The following is a 21639-nucleotide window of genomic DNA, read 5'->3' as shown; positions in this document are numbered from 1 at the left end:
CACTGAACCAAAAAACTAAGCAGCAGCACTGACTGGTCTAATCACTAAAGAGAAAAACAAATATTCTCAACTTCTCTGTCCCCCAAAAAGGCAGTGAAAATTTGTTTTCTGAATGGGATTAGTTTTCATCAGAAGAAACTTGTACACGCATGTTTTCTATCAGCTGTGAATACACAAGTTTAAGGTCATTACCGGGCTGTTTACAGAATAGATTACCCCCATTATCTCTGTTCCAGGGCAGCTACAGCTATCATGTTAAAAGCAAAGCCTTACTAGGAACAGACTACTAGCTCATCACTCAGCAACCTTCTAGCCTTACAAACCACTCTGGCTAACAGCGGGGATTGCCAGAATGTTAAAACATCAGCCATGCTGATAGGTTACAATAGTTTACAGATCATTAAAAAAAATGGTGCCAGCCCCTAACATATTTAGCGTGACAGTGTTGCTTGGTGGTAAGGAGTGCTGGCTCTGGAACCATACTGTCTGGATGTAAACCTTGAGTGGCTCTAGTAACGTAAGTTCTCTGAGTCTCTCTTTCCTCATTCGTGAGAAGGGATACTAGAGAGCCCTTAACTCCTCATTCAAAGGGTTGCTGAAGGATGAATAGAGTAGAAAGCACTACTATTAGCTTTCTATGACTCTTCCTGCTACTGCTACTCCTCCCACTACTCCCATCACAATGCAGGAGCATGAATGTAGGACTGGGGATTTTTAAGAAATAAATTTGATCTAATTTCTTTTAGGTCCTGGGACTAAATTAACAAATGATTGCACACTAGTAATAACATCTGACATTTATAATGCTCCTTAATTGGAATGTTTTTCCCTCTCCTTCCTACCATTGTAAATTTTATGTATCCTTCAGAGGCCCACTCAGAACAAATTTCTGAAATAAAGCCTTTTCGGTATCTCCAACCATAATGATCCATTTCCTTCGCGCTAAGCTCATGGTACCTATTGCCTAAAACATTCAATCGCATCTTGGCATGCCATCCTTTCATTCCTGTTCCATGTACCATGATAGTGCTGTAAATTTCATGTGTTTAAGTCCTCACCAGCTCTTGAGGGTGAGGACCATATCCTATGCGTCCAGGTATCCACCACAGACTGAGCTCTGCACATTCTTGGCACCAAGTAAATGTGTTAATCAATGGGCTTTCTAGTTACGCCTGCCCATGTATATCAAACGCATTTTATAAAATATGAAAAGCAGGTTTATTAATAAACTCTGAGATCAGAGTACTTTAGGGACAAAAAGCTCCACAGCTACTGCTGGACTACATAATTATGTCTACCTGTCCACAGGGATTCCAAAAATAAGAGGTGACATGATAGAGCAATGAATCAGTAGCAGGTTCAGAAATACGTGCTACCTAGCATGAGCTAAATTTTTTTTGCAAAAACCACAACTATAATAGATTTAATACTGAATGTATGATTTTGTATCTATACCATACCTTGAAGTTCACATGCAAAATTAATAAATTATGTTCTATTTCTGAACAAAAGGCACTGCTCAGTAACTAAAGATGAATACAGGTCAAGTTCAAACTTTCTGGTTCTTACTCTCTCAGCACCCTTATCAAATTGAAGCAAACAATTCACCTGAGGCTCTTAGTAAATGATAAATTAGCCAAGTCTCAAAAAATGCATTTTGTGGGAGATTTATGATGCATAAAATCTTCATTTATCTTTTTCTTAGATTCCTTTCCTGATGTTTATGAGAAGAAATGTCATTAAATGAATGAGTAACTAACAGTGCTAAAGTTAAATTTCAACATCCAAAGAGCACTTCTTTATAAACCAGTGCCTATGAGAATATATGATCCTCATATATGAGTCACAATAATAAGGGCTTAATAATTTAGACTGGTTTTCAACATTTTAAGAACTGCAATTCTTTCCTAAAATTATTTGCTTCATTTCCCTGTGAACTAAATATCAATGCCATGATGATAAATGTAATAAAAGTATTTTCAATAAAGCAATCTCTTTATCAAGGTAATGGCAACTACCAATCAGAACACTTGGTATTTGTAGAGATTCATTCCATAAATGATTCTTTTAAAATAAAATGCTACTTTTTAAAAAGTAAACATGAACCTTGTCTGTATCAAAATCAACATACTGGCTGTGATATTGTACTACAGATTTGAAAGATGTTACTATAAAGGAAAACTGGGTAAAGGGTACACAGGAAATCTTCCTGTGATTTCTTACAATTGCATGTGAATCTACAATGATCTCAAAATTAAAAGCTTAATAAAATTATAACACTTTGTGTAAAAAAAGTATACATGAGAGGGAGGGAAAAGTTTTAAGTTTCAGTTTCCTGAAAAACTGTCTCTTTCCCAAGATTTCGCAGTACTTTAAGAAAACAGCTCTGGGGAAAGAAAAATAGAGCAATGGAATGGGAGAGCCCCAAAACAGGCCCATGCAAAGATAGTATACTGATAGCTGATGAAATGGCAAAGGATAATCAGAAAAGGTTAAACTTGTCAATAAACCGTGCCAGGACAAGTGACTATCAATCTGGGGAAAAAATGAAATTGAATCTCTACCTCACAATACAAAAAAAATCAATTCCAGATAAGATGTGAAAGGCTAACTTTATGCCTTTGAGAAAAATATAATGATTTCTTCTAATAAGAAAAGAAAAGAATTTATGATCTTGGCTTAGGGGAGTGTTTATTAAACAAAACAAAAAGAACCCATTAAGGTAAATAGATCAATAAAATGAAAAACTTTTGATAGTCAAAAAACATCAAAAATACAAAAAGGACAAATCAGGAAATGGGGAAAAACACTTAAAAATGGTTTTAGAACCACTAAAACCACTACAAACAATAAGAAAAGGCAAACAACCTAATAGAGAAATGGCATTAGAAGGCATTTAACACAAGGCAAAACTCAAATTTCTAATAAATATATGTAAAAGATGTGTAAGTTTGATACGATTCAGAGAAACAAAAATTGAAACCTCAATAATATACCACTTTATACTCTCAAATTAACAAAACTAATGGACTCTGACAATACCAAGTGCTGGAGAAAACCTGAAGGAAAAGACACTCACACTGCTAGAGGGAAGATAAACTGGTACAAACACTTTGGAAAACAATTAATCATTGTCCCGTAAAGTTGAAGATGCACATACGCTATGATCCAGCAATTCCACTTCTCAGGATGGACTCTAGAGCAACTTGTTTATGTGCACCAGGAAACAGGGACAAGAATGTCGTTAACAAGAGCATTGTTTGAAATGACAAGCCCTTACATCCAAGAATGGGAGGTTAGATAAGTAAACTGTGATATATTCCCAAAAAGAAAAACACTGCACAGCAGTGAAATTAATGAAAGATAGGAACAGACATCAACACAAAAGACTCAAAAACAATGCTGAATAGGAAAAAACTAATCAGAAAAATATATACAGTACCATTCCACTTATACAAAATTCAAAAACATGGACAACCAACCATCTTATTATTTTGGGTCACATATCTATGAGGTAAAAATTGCAAAGAGCAGCCAGAAAATAATAAACATAAAATTCAGAATAGTGGTGCCCTTGTAGGGTGGGGCGGGTGGTGGGTGTGAGATGAGGGAGAGATACACATGGGACAAAAACAGAACTCTTGATTCCCTCCCCAAATTTGTTCCTCCTCCATTCTTCCCCATCTCAGAAGTTATACTTGACTTTGCTCTTCCTCTCACATGAATTCTATCATGGACTCTACCTCCAAAATATTCCGATTTTGCTCTGATTCTTGCCATCCCCATTAGTTCTAACTCTAATTCAAGTCACCATCATTCTCCCCAGGATTTCTGCAATAGCCTCCTCCTAAGTCTCTCTTAACTGTACAATTCTTTCTCCACAAAGTAGTAGAATGATTCAGAATTTGATTTAAATTCAAATTTTAAATCAAATTATGGCCTTTAAACCCTGAAGTGGTTTCCTTAAAACCCAAACTCTTCATCATGATTTTTTTCCCCAAGACCTCATATTTGGGAAGCCACACCCACTCCCCACAGTATTCATCAAATCTCACCTCTGCTTACCTCTCTCCTCCTCCCAAACCTGTTCCTAGCCCACTATGCTTCAGCCCTAGGACCTCTGCATTTGCAGTTTCCCTTTCCTGGCTCTTGGTCTGGATAGCTTCATCTCAGCATAAGCACAAATGTCACCTCCTCAAAGAGGATGCCTCTGACCACCTCATCACCCAAAAACAGCACCACTACCACCAACAATCCCTCATTATCGTGATTTGTTAGTTTATTTCTTTAAAGTCCCTTTCTACTAGAATATAAACCCCACAAAAGTAGGAATTTTATCAGTCTAGTTCAGTGTTTATATGGAACAGTACCTGGTACATGACAATAAATAGATATTGGACAAGTGAAACAGGGAATTTCACTTTGAACAAACATGAAACAGTATCTTCTGAGAGTGAAATGAAAATCAAGTACATCAAAAAGGAAGACAGCAAATTAAGGAAAGAGAAATTGGGAAGCGGACTTGGCCCAACATAGCGCGTCTGCCTGCCACATGGGAAGTCCAAGGTTCAAACCCCGGGCCTCCTTGGCCCGTGTGGAGCTGGCCCATGCGCAGTGCTGATGCGCACAAGGAGTGCCCTGCCACGCAGGGGTGTCCCCTGCGTAGGGGAGCCCCACGCGCAAGGAGTGCGCCCCGTAAGGAGAGGCATTCAGCGTGAAAGAAAGTGCAGCCTGCTCAGGAATAGCGCTGCACACACGGAGAGCTGACACAACAAGACGAAGCAACAAAAAGAAACACAGATTCCCGGTGCTGCTGACAAGAATAGAAGCGGACACAGAAGAACACACAGCGAATGGACACAGAGTGCAGACAACTGGGGGGTGGGGGGAGTGGAGAGAAATAAATAAAAATTAAAAAAAAAAAAGGAAAGAAATTTTACTGCACTAATCTAAGAACTATTTTAAATTAAACATTCTTTTTCTCATCAGTACTAGTTATGGATCACATTCCTAATTATTGATGGTAATTTCACAAAGCCATGTGGCCCTGAGTTTTGGAAATGTGTTTAAATTCTCCTACTTTCAAAAAAGAACTGTGATTCAGACTACGTGCTTCAGTCAGGCCTGAGTTAAGACTGACAGTGTAATTTGAACAAGTTACTTTTCTTTCCATGCCTTCTTCTTCCTTTGTAAAATGGACTAAATAATAGCTATTTTAGTACACAGGGCTATTTAAAGAGTGAAATTAAGTTTTTAATGCATTTAGGTAAGTGCCTGCCATGCAGTAAGTGCTCAATAAATTGCAGTTATCATTATTATAATGAAAGCTGAAGTGCAGATAAATAGGGGACCTGATAGGAGTAAAATAATAACCTGCTTCAACCTCTAAGAGAGGTGGACTAATTATTTAAAAAGTGTCAGGAGCATATGCTAGGACTAACTCCTTTTTCCTCCAAGAAGACGACACATGTATACAAAGGTAATACGCAAGTATGGAGAAAGCACTCTGAAAACACCAGGGACAGAGTGACTATCATAAAACTCAGTCTTAAAAAGAGTGGAGTAGGAAGTCACTAGATAAGCACGTATAAGATACAAACAAGATAAAGAACATGGCATGTAAGAAAAAGGTAGAAATGCAGTGTGGCTAGTATGGAGTGTAGGGGAGGAGGGCTGGAAGATAAAGATGCATGGCAGGTTGAGGCCAGAAAGTAAGGATCTAAGGTAAAAAATTTAGACTTTATTCTTAAGGCAATGGGGAAATGAAGGAACAAAATTTTAACTCGCTAATCTGACACCAAACCTAAAGAAGGAAAACACCGTTATGACTTTAAATACCATAAGTCCACTATTGTTAAACTAAAATGGAAACTTTTAAGCCTGAATTCTTGAAACCATAGGAGAGGAGTGATCATTTATAATCAATGACTGACATGGCCCTTATTCTCATAACCTGTTTTTCATTACTCTGATAAGTGCAGTTATCATACTAACCATCACCTTGACAACAGTAGATAAAATCTATTGAGACTTTATCATGTGTCATATACTGTGCTGTTGTACACACATCATTTCGTTCAACTCTCACAGCAGCCTTATGAGGGCTATGATTATCAACCCCATTTTGCAGATCAGAAAACTGAAGCAAAGAAAGGTCATGGCCAGAAAGCCAGTGAGTGCCAAACCGAGGTTGTTAGACTTCAAAGCCCTAGCACTAAATCAATCTGAACTGATATTGCCCAGTTCATTTATGCAATTTCTAGATAATTTAAAGCATAATACTGTGTGTCAGTGATTCTCAAAGTTTACCCTACAGAAGATCACCTGGGCAGCATCTATAAAATACAGATTCCTGGGGTCTACCAGAGATTCTTATTCATTAGGTCTAGCATGGGATTCAGGAGTTTGCATTTTTAATCATAATTTCAGTCAAGAATGATGCACTTGGTCCATGAACTACACTATAATAAACTTGTGCTAGGTGTCCAATAGCCCTGAGGATATTTAAGCCTCCTGTCCTCTAGGACTTCACAAACTAAAAAGGGTAAAAAAATAAGGTACACAAACAATTCAAGGCTTATAGGAATAGTGCTACAATTTAAGCAAGAAATACGTCAAGGACAAGGGGTCATCTGAAATGAAATGAGGATGATGAGGATTTCATGAAGACAGGGGACACCTTTCCAGCTGAGTCTTGCAGGGATAACGTAACTTACAAAGGAAGGTATGAAGAGCAGATGGCTTGACAGGAATGGAGGATCTGCATTTAGCAATGGAACCTTGTCAGAAAAGAGCAGAGGAAGGCTTTTTTGTAGAAGGTCAAGCAAAACAATCTGGGCTTCATTCCGTGTTGGTACTAGAAAGCAGCTAATGGTTTTAAAGGCAGGAAATGATCACAGCAATATTCTTTGGAAGGGTATTTGATGAAGCTATGCAAGAGCAAGAAGAAATGGAATAACTGACAAGGGGAATAGTTTGGTTGTTACCATTCTAAGCCCAAGGAAATAAAAGTCAGAACAGGGGAGGAAAAAAATGAAAAAGGAAGGAATGGTAAATCTTAATGATGAACTGCGTGCAGCACAAAGTAAGCAGTCAAAGCTAAATGATTTTATCATCCTTTAAGTCCAAATTTTATCACTATCAGTTTCATGTTACTTAAAAAAAAAAATCTTTTATACAGCTGCCTAGGCCCAAAATATATGAAGAGCTTGTTTATTTAAAACACAGCCCAAGACAAAGAGATCAGTAAACAAGCCTCTAAGTAGCCAAAATATATGTCACACAGTTCCTATATTAACAAAAACAAAATTACATATACATGTGTTATATATGTATATGTATTATTCAGAGCTATACAATCTTATTTTACACAAAATTCTAACAAATATATCTGATTTCCAAACCTACAGAAATCTGGAGGAAATGAGTCTGCTATAGGTAAACACACTTAAGAATCTGAGGCTCAAAAGAAAACGCTGAAAACTATTTTAAAGAAGCACACGCAATCACTCAGAGTAAGTTCTCCACAACTGTTTATTGATGGGTACACCATTCCCAGATAAATGAAATCAATGAGAACATTCCGTAATTTTCCAAACACCTACCACAAAAAGAAACCCTTCTTTAAACATTCTTTTAAGCCAAATATTATAAACAAATACTATTTATCTGATTAAAAGATGGCTGATGCATGTCAGCAAAACCTCTTTCATCAGAAACCAAGATATAGTCAATCATTAGTCAAAGGCAAGAAAGATGCGTTCTAAACACAAAAAGCTCGAAGATGTCAGGATGCTTTCATATAGAGTGTTTAACCAATAACATGGCCCCACTAATACAGTTTAATTTGAGAATTCTTTCCTGATGGCTCTGCCTCTGAATTCCACATTCCAAATAATATGAACTCATCCTCAACAAAAAAGATGAGTTCCTCTTTGGAAATGGTCCTAAACACACAGCCTATAAATATACCTATTGAAATTAGGTAGCATCATTTGACATTCTGGTAGTAGTAGGCTGTGTGACAACTTTTAAAGGTAGTTTAAACATAGCAACATATAAAACCTCTCACTTTGTTTCACCAACACTCATTAACTTTTATCATACTACTCATCTAAGGTCCTCAACTATTTATAAACTCGTGGAATTAAGAGGTGTAGGATTAAGTATAAAATATATACTGAAGCCATTAACTTTACACTTTTAATTATGTAGCAAAAAATAAACTTTATAATAATTACTATAGTTTGAAGTTCAGCTTGAGATTTTTTTAAATAGCAGAAAAGCAAACCAGTATATCTTTACAACACTGGAATGTTAAAATAAAACTATCTTGCAGTGATAACTATATGGAACTAGCCTGCAAACTTCTCAAAAGCAGCAAAGCTAGAGAAAATAGAAACACACACATACTTATTTCAAAACTTTCATCAAATGATCAAGCAAAATTAAGAGATCAAAGACTAAAATGATGGCACTCTAGAAAACATGGATCAAATATGCTACATGTTATAAATATCCAGACAATTTAATCAGTTGCATGATTGTTCCCCTCTCCCCACCAAAACCCACACCTCAACAGAATCATTCTTACTTTCTACAGCTTACAACATAAAGATATGGAATGAAGTCAATGAAATGTGTCTCTGACACAGTGTTTTTCAAATTCCAAGTTGTGGCCTATAAATCAATTTAGCAGACTCCATTCGGCATTTCTTTAATGAAAGAGAATGGAATATAATAGATAATAGCAGAATGCATCACAGATAATAGGAGTAAAGAATGTTTTGTGAGACTTTTCATTCATATGTAGTTAAGTACTAGATGATGATGTAAAATGTGCATCTTACTGTGGGACAGGATTAAAATTTGAAAGTTACCCTACCCTAGAGATCTAGGTATCAATATCTCAGGACCCAAAGGCTGAATGTTTTCATTAGTTCTCAGCACCTACCCATAATCTCCCTGCTCCAGATGGACTCTTGGAAACCAATTTAAGTGCCCCAGAGCAGGATACAGAGAACTCAAAGCCGAAAGGATTGCTAGCTGCCCCAAACTGCCATGGGTGGTGCCAACAAGCTCTTGGTAGCTTAGCAACCTTCAGAGGGAGCTCCTCCTTCTTCCACTGACTGTAAACAATTTAACTCCTCCAACTAACTTTTCATAACTACAACTTTGAGAATCAGTGTCCCAAGACAAAACTGTGTTAAATCTTCTCTCTTCACCAATTCCCAGAACTTCTTCCTAGAGGATCTAGAACATTGCACTCCCCATTCTCAACAGAGAAGCTCCACACAGATCCTGACACTCTCCCCAAAGGTTCCAGGACACAGGACCCTCTGCCCAGCCCCCATCTTATTCCAATCCCTTCATTCTCAGCATCTCCCAACTTGGGTCAGTTCTCCCCAGAGCCCTTATTTTAAACTAGGGCATCCTTTTTACTGCCTTCTTTTATCAGTCCCTGGAAGGAATGGAACTAGTGACCCAAAAGCCTGAGAATGCCCTCAGCTCCTGCTCCTTTTCCCACCAAATCTCCCTTGGGACAGGTCCTCTATTTCTGTGATTCGGAAGTTCAGAGACAAGTTTCTTATTTCCCCAGCAACTCCAGACACGTCTCCATCCCCTCCTAGTCACGGGGCTTCTTTCCATCCCCCACGCTCCTAGGATACGATGAGAAGACTAGATTCTCAAACGAATTCAGACCGGTTCCCCCACAACCCCTCCTCCGACCCGGGAACCAGTGTCCCTCCTCCCAGCCCAGGGACCTCCCCGCTCCGCCCCGGTTCGGGAACAAGCCAGGGCCAGTCGCCTTCTTCCCACCAGCCCCGGGGCAGGCATCCCAGGCCTCCAGCCGACACTGCGCCCAAGCAGGTGCGGCCCTCCTCGCCTCGGCTCCGGAGGGGAGCGCCTAGGGCCTCGAGTCCCCAGCAGAGCCGGCAGGCCCGGGCTCCACTCACCCCTCAGCCCGGGAGGCGGGGGAGCTGCTGCGGCCGCTCGTCCAGCGGCTCCTCTCCTCCCCCCTCCCGGCCACCGCCGCCGCCGCCGCTCTGCCTCCGGCCTGCGCCCGGCCGGCCCCGGACCGGCTCCACTTCACCTAGTCCCCAACTCCGGCCGCCGGAGCCCAGTGTCCTGCATTGACCCGGAAGCAGCTTCCAAGGCCCAACAACAACACGTGACCTGCCGCACGTGACACGGCGGCTGCGTGAATAGGAGGGGGCGCCGGAGGCGCTGGTCCTCTCGACCAAGCTGGGGTTGCCATGGCGACGGGGATGCCCGAACTGGGCTGATGTTCACCAGGCACACACCTCATCTTCGGCTCCATCTCTTACCTGTCCTTTAGAAGAGATATCCCCAGGTGCAAAGGAAGAGAACTCATTGCCCTAAGAGTGAAGTAGGCCTGGTGGGAGCAGAGCCGGGGGCACTGAGGTGAGCATTGGGTTGAATCTGTCCAGACACACCTTGTAATCTTGTCCTGACTCAGTCACAGTCACCACTTTGCTGTTTGACCCTGATCAAGTCACTTCCTGTCTCTGACTTCTGCATCCTCATCCATAAAATGAGGAAACTCTACTAGGTGAAACCCTAGGCTGTAATCTAAGACCCCATGATGCTTTTGCATCAGAATATAGTAGCACTCTGGTCTTTATGCTGTGTCCCCTTTTCAAAGCCTATGCAACATGAGGTTTCAATGATTTGCCACCAATGTAATAATAAAAGCATCCATTTATTGAGCCCCTTCTAACTACCAGGTACTATCCAAGCAATGTCTTTCTGCCCTTAAAGCTTTATCTACCTAATAGCTTGGATTGGATAAACTACTATGGTGAACCACTTGAAGTCAGGTGTAAAATATTATGTATATACACATATGCATTTTTTTCCCAAAGGAAGTGCCATAGATTCCATCAGATTCACAAACAGATCACAACTCAAAAAAGAATAAAAACATTTAGGCTACATGACCCTTTTAAATTCTGCATTTCTGACATTCTGTACTTTATCAACATTACTGACATATTTGTTAGGAAACTGACTGCCATGACAAAGCTAAGTGACAGAGGAAAGGTCAGAGATTGTTTTTAAATTTTAATATTAACTTGCTTAATATTTAAGGAGGTTTAAGTTTATGAAAATCACATAAAGAAAAGCGCACAATGCATAAATGCACAGCTCAATGAATAATCACAAAGCAAAAGCCCGTGTACCCACCACCCAGGTCAAGTCCTAGAAAATTGCCATGATCCCAGAGCTTCCCCTGGTCCCTACACCTGCCATTCTTACTTCTGACAAATGGAATGGCTATGTTCACTTAACTTTGTAAAAGTCATCCATTTCGTTGCTTGTAACTCTAGTTTGTTCATTTTTGTACTATATGGTATTCCATGTTATAATTACACCACAAATCATTCATCTAAATCACTGTTGAAGGACATTTTGGGTTGTTTCCAGCTTTAGACTATTATGCATCATTTTGCTATGAATATTCTTAAGCTTGTATGCCTGTCTATGTGTGTGTGTGTGTGCGTTTCTGTTGGGAATATGCCCAGGAGTTGAATTGGTGGATCATAATGTTAGATCAACATTGTCCAATAGAAATACAATGCAAGTCAGATTTGTAATTTAACATTTTCTAGAAGCCAGTCTTGTTAAAAAATAAAAAGGATCAAGTGAAGTTAATACTAATAATGCATTTTATTTAATCAGTATATCCAAAATATTACCATTTCAACATATTATCATTATGAAGATTATTAATTAGTTTATATTCTCTTTTTCACATTTAAATCATTGAAATTCAGTGTGTTTTTTCCACTTCTGACTATTAGGACTAGCCACATTTCAAGTGCTCAATAGCCAAATATAGCTACTGACTACTATATTGGACAGTCTGACTCTAGATAATACTACCAAAGTTTTCCAAAGTTTTTGCAGCAATTTACATTCCTGACAGTAATGTATGAAAAGTGACAGTTGGTCTACATTTTCATCAACACTTGGTATTGTTAGTTCTTTTAATTTTAGCCATTCTGACAGTTGGGCAGTAGTATTTTATTTTGGGTTTAATTTGCATTACCTTGATGATTAAGAGGTTGAGTATCTTTTCATATATTTATTAGCCAATTGGATATTCTCTTTAATGAAGAGCTTGGGCTCTTTTTCTTATGGAGTTGGTCTGTCTTTTTTTTATTGGCTTTATAAAAATAAGTTGAAAAGTGTTCTTTCTTTTTCTCTTCTCTAAAAAAATGTGTGTATTAACTCGTCCTTATGTGGTTTTTTGTTTTTTGGTTTTGGTTTTTTTTTGAGGAGGTAACTGGAGATTGAACTCAGGACCTTGTACACGGGAAGCAGGCACTCAACCACTGAGCTACACCTCCTCCCCTCTTACGTGTTTTTTAGATTTCTCCAATGAAATCTTTTCAACCTAAAGTTTTCTTTATAGGAAGATTTTAATTACAGATTCAATTTATTTAACAGTCATAGCACCAATGAGATACTCCTATTTATTCTTGTGTCAAATTTGATTAAGTTGTACTTTTCTAAGAATTCCTTCAATCCATCTAAATTTTCAAATGTATGGGTATAAAGCTGTTTGTATATCCTATTATTTTTGTAATGTCTACCGGATCTGCATGACATATCCTTTTCAGTTGAGATATTGGTTAGCTATGCCATGTCTTTCTTTCTTGATCAATCTCACCAATATTGTTGGTCTTTTCAAAGAATCAATTATTCATTTTGTTAACCCTCTCTATTAAGTTTGTTTCTGTTGTATTGCTTTCTGCTTTTATCTTCTTATTATTTTATTCCTTCTGCTTTTATTTGGTATAATTTGCTGTTTATCTTATTTTCTTCTTTCCTAAAATATGCATTTAAAACTATACATCTACCTGTAAGTACAGCATTAGTAGTATGTAGTATTTTCATTACCCTTTGGTTTTAAATATTTTCTAATGTCATTGTGATTTCTTCTTTGACCCAAGAGTTAATTTCATTTTTAAAAATGTGGCTATTTAAAACATGATTTAGAACTCAATTTCTAGTTGAATTAAGCCATGGTCAGAGAACACACTCTGTATGATTTCAATCCCTTGGAAATTTGCTTTATGGCCAGCATATAGTCAATTTGGGATAAATTCTGCAGTTGTTGAGTTCAGTATGCTAAATAAGTCAATTTTTTGTTTGCTTGTTGGATTAGTGAGAAAGTTATGTTAAAGCTATTTGTCTGATATGAATACAGATAAACCAGCTTTCATTTGTAAATCTTTTTCTATCCTTTTATTTCAGTTTACTTATATTTTAGATTATCCCTCATAAAAGCCTAGGTTTATTGTTTTTTAAATTCAGTCTGACATTCCTTATATCTGAATTGAAGAATTTTTATCTGTTTACATTTTGTGTATACTGATAGATTTAGGTCCGGCACTTTATTGATTTATATTTGTTCTTCCTGTTCCATGTTCATTTTTCTCTTTTTAAAAAATCAATTGCATAAAATTTTATTCTGTTTTCTCCACTATTACCTTGGAAGCTATAAACATTTTTACTATTTTTTAGTTGTTAACTGAGAGATTATAATACATATTCTTGAAAAAATAAAGTCTAATATTACTTGGTATTATTGCCATCTTCTCAGAAAGTGCAATAATTTTAGCTCCATTTACTTCCATCCGAACTATATACTATTATTTTCATGTATTTTAACATAAAAATTAAAACCTCACAAGATATTATTAATATTCTTTTAATAATCAGTGTTCATCTAAATATACTTGTATATTTATTATCTTTATTGCTTTTTATTCCTTCCATTATCTCCTTTTTCTTTCTGAAATCATGTTCTTTCTATTTGACAACACCCTCTACTATTTTTTAGTGAGGGATTGGAGGTGATGAATTATCTCACTTTTGTCTCAAATAAAGGTCTTTATTAAAACTTTTCATCCCAAAAAGATATTTTTATTAGGTATAGAATACTAGGAATGGGAGGTATTTTCTGTCAGCACATTGAAGACATCATTCTATTGTCTCTGGCTTCCATTGTTTCTTTTGAAAGGTCATCTGTAAAGATAATTTTGGCCCCTTTGAAGGTATTGTGACCTTTAAATTTGTTTTTCATTATGCAAAATGTCAAATATACACAAAATTAGAAAAAATATATAATGGGCCTTCTGCTATTAAAAACCTTCTTGTTTCTTCTATACCCCCACCCACCACACTGGATTCTTTTGAAACAAACCCCATGTATCATATCATTTCACCTGCAAATATTTCAAAAGAACATTAGTTTTCTAATGCTGCTGTAACAATTACCACAAACTTAGTTGGTGAAAAACAACACAAATTTATTGTCTTTGAGTTCTGTAGGTTAGCAATCTAACATGAGTCTCACTGGACTAAAATAGGGGCTGTGCAATTTCTGGAAACCATAGGGGAGGATTTGTTTCTGTGGTAGAGGACAGTTTTAGCATGACCTGGCACTTTTTCCAGGGACCCACAAATACATCCTTTGCTCAGGACTATGTGTGTCCAGCCTGGCAGGATAAAAAACAATCCCCTAGCAAATATTCACTGAATCAGGTGGGCATGTCTTATAACACCCAACTTACATCCCAGCAGTATATCTGTCCCTGGTGACAAGTGAGCAGCATTTCTCCACTATGGCACACAAATGCAAAAGAGATGTGCTACCCATAAAATATCTCCCTGTGTCAGCCACAGCTTGAGATCTGCTGGCTATGGAGAACTGATGCCCACTAGTGCTGCTGACCTTGCTCTGCCACTTCTGTATGTGAGTAAAACTTTGTTCCATGCAGTGCTGTATGAGTTGTGCTTTTGCTGGTGCCCCCAAGATGTTGACTGACATCTTTTTAGTTGTCTCTTCTCCTAACAGTTTCCTTGTCTTTTCCAGCTTCTAGAAGTTGCCTACAGTCTTTGACTTATGGTCCCTTTCCTCCATCTTCAAAGCTAGCAACATTGCTTGTTTCTTACCATTCTCACATAGTCACATCTCTTTCTGCCTCTCCTCTTCTGCCTGCCTCTTCTACTTTAATGGGCACACCTGGTTAATCCAGGATAATTTTCCCATTTCAAGGCTAAATGGTTAGCAAGCTTAATTCCATTTGAAACCTGAATTTCCCTTTTCCATGTAATACAACAGATTCAGTTGCTGGGGATTAGAACCTGGACATCTTGTAGGGGGACATTATTCTGACTAAAACTATAAGGAATCACAATACCATGATCATACGTTTAAAGAGTAACAATAATTACTTAATATTATCCAATATCCATTCAATATTCTAAATTCTCCAAGTATACTATAAATGTTTTATTTTTTTCAGTTATTGATTTGAATAAAGATACAAACAAAGCTCACCCATTGCATTTGGTTGATATTTCTCTTAACTCTGTTTTACACTATAGTTTCCCCTCTTTCTGTTTTTTTCTTACAGTTTGTTTTTTGAAGAAACCAAGTTATATATCCTGTAGACTCGCCCACATTCTGGACTTTACCAATTGCATCCTTGTGGGTTTTATTTTTTAAACATTTTTAAAATTTATTCCCTACCTCCTCTTGCTGCTTGCTTGCTGTCTGCTTTCTGTGTCCATTTGCTACACGTTCTTCTGTGTCTGCTTGTCGCTCTTTTGTTGCATCATCTTGCTATGCCAGCTCTCCACGGCATGGGCCATCAGCTCTCCATGGGTGCAGGCCACTTGCCTTCACAAGGAGGCCCTGGGACACAAATCCATGTGTCAAATGGGAGCCCAATTGATTGAGCCACAGCCGCTTCCCCCTTGTAGTTTTTTAATATGTTCTAGTGGTATTTAGAATTGAAGGCTTGGTCTGATTCAGGTTATATTTTTGGCAAGAATGCATCATAGCTAGTGTTGAGTACTTCTATCCAGAGGCATATGATATTGGGCTTTCTCATATTTTGTAGTGTTAATAACCATCAACAATTACTGCCTATAGCCATCACTTCATTAGGGATTTAAAAATGGTCATATTCAAATGCTATCATTCTTTATTAGCTATAATACTTCTATAAAGAGAATTTTTTCTTATCAACTATTTGTTTATCCTTAGCTTCCAACTGCACAAGAATGTTGGGTTAAAAGGCTCAAAAGATGAACAATGAGTTGTTGCTACTGTTACTGATACACCACAATATTTATTTTTTTTCTTAAAGTTCATATGATACTCAAAACATTTATGGCTTGATAGGCTTTCATCATTTTGAAAAATCTTACCAATTATATTTTCAAATATTTCTTTTGACCCCATTTAGTCTTCCCTTTTGAGAGTTCACTTACATGTATAAGAGATTTTTCTTGATATGTTTGTTCCCTGTCTTTTACTCTCACTTATGAATTGTCCATTTATTTTTCTCCCCATGATCTGTTGTGAATATATTCATCTAATCTATCTTCCATTTCATTAACTTTCTCTTCAGCCTTGTAATCTGCTATGCAATCCATCCATTGAGTTCTTCATCTTTGGTTATTATATTTTTCAGTTTTACTACTGAAAAATCAGTATGGTACTTTAAAAATAACCATGGGTGATATTACATATATAAGACTGTTTTTACAAAATATAAATAACAAATTATACAAAGAATGATAACAGACCTAAATATTTCATCAATGAAATATTGGTTATATACATGTTTTGACAAATATACCAATAAAGTGTTTAGTTATTACCTGTGAGAAAAATAACCACGCTGCATATACCTATATTATATTATCTTTTCTGCTGATAAACCAATGACTAAATTGTACTCATTTCAAACTTAGAACTGAAGTATCTTCTTAGGGTTAAGCATTTTTATTATTAATTTTATTTTCAAACACACCATATCCATCACACATACTCCCCCTACTCCCTGGTAACCTCAAACATTTCTGCTTTGCAAATTTGCTATTTCAAGACATCTCTGTACTAGAGATATCGTATAATATTTGTCCTTATGTATTTTGCTCATTTCACTAAGCATAATGGTTTCAAGCTTCTTCTTCCATGTTGGCAGCATGTCTCAAAACTTTAGTCTTTTTTTTTGATTGAATAATATTCCATTGTTTATTCATTCATTTGTTGATGGACACTTGGATTGGAAACTTTATGATAATGTTTTCATTATGATAATGTTTTCATTATCATACTAGTATACAAGTATCGTTTTGAGTCTCTTCTGTTTATTCTTTAGAGTATATACCTAAGAGTAGAATTGCCAGGTCATATGGGAATTCTGTATGTAACTTTTCGAGGACCTATCATATTGCTTTGCACAGGGCTGCACCATTTTACATTTCCACCAACAATGCACGAATATTCCAATTTCTCCACATCCTCTCCAATACTTGTTATTTTCTGTTTTGGGCAACAAATGGTATATCGTTGTGGGTTTTTAAAAAATGATTTTTTATTAGAGAAGTTGTGGGTTTACAGAAAACTCATGCACAAAATACAGGATTCCCATATACGAACACACCACCAACACTTTGCACTGGTGTGGAATATTTGTTACAATTGGAAGATAGCACTTTTTGTAAATGTACTATTTTTAACAGTAATTCCTTCATTTCAATTGATAAAATTTATTAAAATAGTACTATCATCCATAGCTTACATTAGCTATATTTTTCTCATACACCACCCCCATTTTAACACCTTGTGTTAGTATTACACATTAGTTATAATTCATGAAAGAACATTCTTATACTTGTACTAGTAACTATAATCCGTCATCTACAGTAGGGTTCAATGTATTATACAGTTGGATGTTTTATCTTTTAATTTATTCTAGTAACATATATAACCTAAAGTTTCCCCTTTAACCACTTCACCTATATAATTCAGTGCTCATAATTACACTCACAATAATGTGCTACCATCACTATCATGTACTTCTAAAACTTTACCATCAATCTAAATAGAAATTCTATACAAAATAATCAGCTCCCCATTATGTAACCCCGATCTATCCCCTGGTAACCTGTGTTCTAGATTCCAATTCTATGAGTTTTATTATAGTTAGTTCATTTCAATGAAGTCATACAATGTTTGTCCTTTTATGCCTGGTTTATTTCAGTCAAAATAATGTATTCAAACTTCATCCATGTTGCCACATGCATCAGAACCTCATTCCTTTTCATAGCTGAATAATATTCCATTGTATGTATATACCACATTTTGTTTGACCATTCATTAGTTGATGGACTCTTGGGTTGCTTCCGTCTTTTGGCAATTGTGAATAATGCTGCTATGAACATCAGTGTGCAAATATCTATTCGCGTCCCTGCTTTCAGTTTTCCTGGGTATATACCTAGTAGCAAGATTGCTAGGTCATATGGTAATTCGTATTTAGCTCTCTGAGGAACTGCCAAACTGTCTTCCACAGCAGTTGCACCATTTTACATTGCCACCAGCAATGAATGAGTGTTCCTATTTTACCACATCTTCTCTAACACTTGTAGTTTTCTGTTTCTTAAATAGTGACCCTCTAGTATGTACATTGAATACATCATACCACTGCCTTTTCACCTCTGTGGTTTCTGGTGAGAAATTAGCACTTAACCTTATTAAGGATCCCCTCTATGTGATGACTTGCTTTCCTCCTGTTGCCTTCGTAATTCTCTCTTTATCTTTGGCATTTGACATTTGATAAGTGTCTGTCTCAGAGTAGGTCTATTAGAATAAATTCTATTGAGAGTATGTTTTAGTTCTTGGACATGTATATTTATGTTTTTCATAAGGGTTGGGAAAATTTCAGCCGTTATTTACTCAAATATTTTTTCTGCCCCATTTCCCATCTCTTCTCCTTCTGGGACACCCATAAGGCATACGTTTGTGCACTTCACGCTGTCACTTAAATCCCTGAGACACTGCTCAATTTTTTCTATTCTTTTCTCTGTCTATTCTCCTGATTACGTGATTTCTATTATCCTGTCTTCTAGTTTGCTGATTCCGCCTCTTCAAATCTCCTGTTGTATGTTTCCAGTGTATTTTAAATCTCTACCATTGTACTTTTCATCCCCATAATTTCTTTCATGTCTCTTTATATACTTTCTGCTTTTTCTTTATGCTCACACATTATCTTCTTAATATCCATTATCTCTTTATACATATTTTCCTTCATCTCCTTAAACTGATTTAGGAGATTTGTTTGAACTTATTATTTGTTCAAATTCTGTGTCTCCTCTGAAGTTTTAATTTGGTCCCCTGACTAAACTATATCTTCCTGTTTGTATGGCTTGTAATTTGTTGCTGGTATCTAGGCATCTGATTATCTTGATGAGTTAACTCTAAAGATCAGTTTCTCCCTCATATTTAGGGTTTTATTGTTGACTGGTTTCATTTTTAGACTCTTCTTTGACTCTTCGTCCAACATATTCTAGACGTTCAGAACCACCCTTGTTTAACTGATCAGGTTTTCTCAGTTCTTCATATGATTTTTGCAGTACAACCTTTAAGATTCCACTTTTTATGTAATTGTTTCACCTCCAGGGGAAAGTTTCCTTTCCTTTATTCCCTTTCCAGGAATCTTGATCTATTCTGTTTGTTTTTGTGCAGACTTTTCTTCCCAGTTCCTATGATTTGTTTAGATTCTCCTCTTCACTCATGCCCTGTTTTCCTTACTTTTTAGTTCTGGGACCCTCCTTTCTTAACACTAGTTCAGTTTAAATGCCCCAATTTTTTTCTCTGTGAGGCTTTTCTGTATCTGGTTTCTTCCCTGTTAGGGTAAGATGGGGATCCAGATAGGGTCAATCCAGAAAGGTAGGTCACTCCAGAAAGTCCGTTTTGTATTAGGTGGTCCAGCCAACAGAAACTAGATCGAATGAGTGTACCACTTACCGGCCACAGTTCTACCGTAGTCTCTCTCTTGCTCTCTCACTCTCGTTCTCGCTCGCTCTCTCCCCCCCCCCCCCCCCCCACCCCAGAGGCCCTCAGTAGCTTGTGTTCTACCCTGGGTCTCTGTGGACTTGGGTCCATGTGCCTGGATATGCAGAGGATTCTAACTCGCTGCTGTGGATGGCTCTATAGTCCGTGTCCTGGTCAGAGGTGACAGGGATATGAGTTTCACCGCCTCTGAGCAACTCCCAAGCTGTGTGGGACCCGGTGAGAGGAAGGGAAGTGGACTGGTGGGTACAGGATGGATGTTTCTTACCTGATACTTCTCTTCTTCTTTGATTCAACATTTGTGGAGTCTGTATTAGTCAGCCAAATGCAAAGAACCAGAACTCTGTTGGCTTTTATAAAGGATATTTATTTGGGTAGAAGCTTAGTTACCAGGCCCTAAAGAGACCAACTCAAGGTATCATAAGAGGTACTTTCTTACCCAAAGTCTGTTGCCTCGTGTTGACACAAGACAGCAGTTGATATCTGTGAAGGTTCAGCTACCCTCCTTCCTCTCAAGCCTCTGTGGTCCCAGCTTCTTCTGATCTCAGCTGTAGGCTCGTATAAGGCTGGTCTCTCCCTGGGGCTCATTTTTTTCTGGGCTCAACTACTCTGCTTTCTCCACAAGGTCAGCTGAAGACTATCAGGCTCATGTCTTTTCCAGGGCCTTGTCTATGGAGCATTCTCTCTTCCTGCATACCTCCTTCTGTGTTCTCCTTCTCCGTGCATTTACTCCTATGTGAGAGTCTGTTTTATCCCCACCAAGGGGGTGGGACTCAACCTTTCACACGCTAATGATGAGATCAAATAAAAGCCCTAATCTTGATTTAATAAAGTAAAAGTGAAACCTCTGAATCTAATACAATCTAATACGCCAAGAGGAACAGACCCGTTTACAAACACAATCTAATATCTATTTTTGAAATTCTTAAACAATATCAAAGTGCTACAGATTCCTCCTTCAGTCTCTACTGTTGTCTGGACTGCTAAGCAAGTGAGTTTTGCCCTTTTAGTCATTGAATCTCTGGGGAAGATTTTTCAGAGGATGTCTTATATCACCATGTTGATTACATCACTTCAACCAGTTGATTTTTGACAAGAGTGCTTAGTCTATTCAATAGAGAAAGAATAGACTCTTCTACAAATGGGGCTGGGAAAACTTTGAATGAAGGTCTTCCATATGCCATACTGTCCTCTATGAAGTACAAGTAATAAAGACACCTTAAATTGGTGCCATGGGCTATGCTTCCATTGCTGCCTCAGGCAGCTGGTGAATACATTTCTCATTGTGGTTTTGCTTTGTATTTCTCTAATGGCTAATGATGTTGAGCATCTTTATATGCTTATTGACCATTTGTATAACTTCTTTGGAAAAATATCTGTTCAAGTCCTTTTCCCAATTTTTATTTTTATTTTATTTTTTAAAGATTTATTTTTTATTTATTTCTCTCCTTCCCCCCTCCCCCAGGTTGTCTGCTCTCTGTGTCCATTCGCTGTGTGTTCTTCTGTGACCGCTTCTATCCTTATCAACGGCACCGGGAATCTGTGTTTCATTTTGTTGCATTATCTTGTTGTGTCAGCTCTCTGTGTGCGTGACGCCATTCCTGGACAGGCTTGCGCTTTCTTTAGTGCTGGGCAGTTCTCCTTATGGGGCGCACTCCTTGAGCGTGGGGCTCCCCTACATGGGGGACACCCCTGCATGTTGCGCGCATCAGCACTGTGCATGGGCTAGCTCCACA

The 21639-nt window shown here is 37.6% G+C and overlaps 1 protein-coding gene across 1 annotated transcript in view; it reads right to left on the bottom strand.

Annotated features, from left to right (window-relative positions):
• The window catches only part of TECTA (tectorin alpha), a 150638-nt gene extending 140547 nt beyond the window's left edge, over nt 1–10091 (bottom strand). Inside the window, exon 1 of the mRNA XM_012525555.4 lies at nt 9957–10091. The gene's annotated coding sequence lies outside the window, so the exon portion shown is untranslated. The remainder of the gene's footprint in view (nt 1–9956) is intronic.
• Between the last annotated feature and the right edge of the window lie 11548 nt (nt 10092–21639).

The sequence above is a fragment of the Dasypus novemcinctus genome, chromosome 27 (assembly GCF_030445035.2).
Source record: "Dasypus novemcinctus isolate mDasNov1 chromosome 27, mDasNov1.1.hap2, whole genome shotgun sequence".
Classification (NCBI taxonomy): domain Eukaryota; kingdom Metazoa; phylum Chordata; class Mammalia; order Cingulata; family Dasypodidae; genus Dasypus; species Dasypus novemcinctus.
The sequence above is the reverse complement of the archived record's forward strand: the minus strand, read 5'-3'. Positions and strand labels throughout refer to the sequence as shown.